Here is a 2373-nt window from a genome sequence, read left to right on the forward strand (position 1 = left end):
TACAGGGGCAGCACTGCTTGGCTGCATGTGCATACAGGGGGCAGCACTGCTTGGCTGCATGTGCATACAGGGGGCAGCACTGCTTGGCTGCATGTGCATACAGGGGGCAGCACTGCTTGGCTGCATGTGCATACAGGTGGCAGCATTGCTTGGCTGTGCGTGCATACAGGGGCAGCACTGCCTGGCTGTATGTGCATACAGTGGGCAGCAAATGTGCTGCGTGTGCTGGTTAATTTTCTAGAGATTTTGGTCATTCACAGCGTTGCAGAAAATATCTATCATGTTTGATAATTGTTGTCACGAGTGAAAACGTCTGCCATGCGTGCAAGCAACAAGCGCCGTTTTCTCCAGTTAATCTATACACACTATACAAGAATCTGACGTCAGCCGTTATCAGCGCTGGAGATTGGCAAACTCGCCTCGGTGCCATTGGCGCGCACTCAATTCTCCCCGTGTGCGCTACGCTTTATATAGAAGATATATACTAGATATATTCGTGATTTCTGTAGATTCCTTGTATACGCTTGTTTTCATTTATGTAAGGTTATGTCTTATCAGAGCTGCCAAGTGTCTGTGTTTGTCCGTTGTGGTGAACCAGCCTATGTTCCAGGGTTGGATATGTCAGTCAGGGACATAGACCCTGCCCTAGACAAGGTATTCATAGACGCAAAATTACGCAGAACGTGTGCGAGCCTGTACGCGACAAATTTTCACACCATTGTTACCCCCTGCAATCAGGACGGCTAATTGGGCTTTGTTCTAACCAGTCGCAGAAGAATGCGGTTTAAATTCACCGAGTGACCAATCAGAATTAACTCGGTTCACGCTTATAAGAGAGCGCTCACGTTTTCTACTCTCACTCTCTCTCCGTGGTGTTACTTATCCTTACCGTGCCTTAAGCCACCTCCTTACCGTGTCGTACGTTCTTATTGTGCTTTGAATCTATCTGTCGTGTAAGACCTACCTGCAAATAAGTGTATTTATTCTGATGTTGTTTGATAATTAAATGGCCAGCACATAAAGTAATCTGTCTCCGTTGAGTTTTGATCTGTCTGTTTTCCTCACCCGCACCTTCCTGTTTCCTCACGAGGTGAGTCAGTCGATGCCACACTCTAGCGATCGCATCTTAGACCAGCGGTAACAGCCGGAAGGGTTAACGCGACACAACACAAAGGGGATCATGCAAGGAAATACACAACGAAAAGGGAAGATGATAAATGAGAAAGGGGAAACGTTACATCAGGACAAGTCCCTGAAAACAGTGATGTGCGACATTAAGAAATGACATCCACAATAAAATGGCGAAATCAGACCCCTTCCCTTGTCTACAATAAATCCATATTTACCCCCCTCCCACATGTCCATAGGACAAAACACGTAAGTACAGGTAGTTTATTTTTGATCTAGACATCATTACCCCAAGCATATACAGTCGACATTGCACAAGTCGAAAAATCAGCCAAGTTGAAGCTCCACAAATGTCCCGATCTTTCCTTTTGTTTTTACTTTAATAAATCTTCGACTAGGCCGAAATTCACAAGTCTAATTTCAGCTATATCGAAGAAGAATTCTAGTCCCAATGGTTTCAACCCTGCATTAATTCCATCGCGCGAGTTGAAGTCGGAGGCTCTTTGTATTTACGAATATGTACAGTAATGAACATGCCCTACGCGACTGAAACAATCACGTCCCGAATATCGTGACCGTACGTCGAGCCGTTTAGATTTGTGCCCAACTGTGGACGGACGCACGCACGGATGGACGGACGCACGCACGCTCATGCGATCTACAAGCTGCATCTGACTATGTCAGATGAGCTAAAAAGTATGGCGACCACCTTAAAAGCCAAAAAAAGGTTAGAGCGAATGTACGTGGATATTATTAGGCCTTCAGCTAAATCCCAACTTGATAGATTATGTTACGATGGAATTCTTTAACTTCAAATATACTGAAATTCATCTTTTAAAATACAGATAATGGAGGGGTAACCTAAAAGGGTATTGTGCCAAAATTCTCTCCCTAGCAGGAAGCAGGGAGGCTGCGTTTAATGCTAATGTTCACGTCAGGTTCTAACTACAGCTATTGTCGCAAGGAGGCTGCATTTAATGCTAATGTTCGCGTCAGGTTCTAACTGCAGCTAATGTTGCAGGGAGGCTGCGTTTAATGCTAATGTTCACGTCAGGTTCTAACTACAGCTATTGTCGCAGGGAGGCTGCGTTTAATGCTAATGTTCATGTCAGGTTCTAACTACAGCTATTGTCGCAGGGAGGCTGCGTTTAATGCTAATGTTCATGTCAGGTTCTAACTACAGCTATTGTCGCAGGGAGGCTGCGTTTAATGCTAATGTTCATGTCAGGTTCTAACTACAGCTAT

The sequence above is a fragment of the Priapulus caudatus genome, unplaced genomic scaffold (assembly GCF_000485595.1).
Source record: "Priapulus caudatus unplaced genomic scaffold, Priapulus_caudatus-5.0.1 Scaffold208, whole genome shotgun sequence".
In the NCBI taxonomy this organism is placed as follows: Eukaryota; Metazoa; Priapulida; class Priapulimorpha; order Priapulimorphida; family Priapulidae; genus Priapulus; species Priapulus caudatus.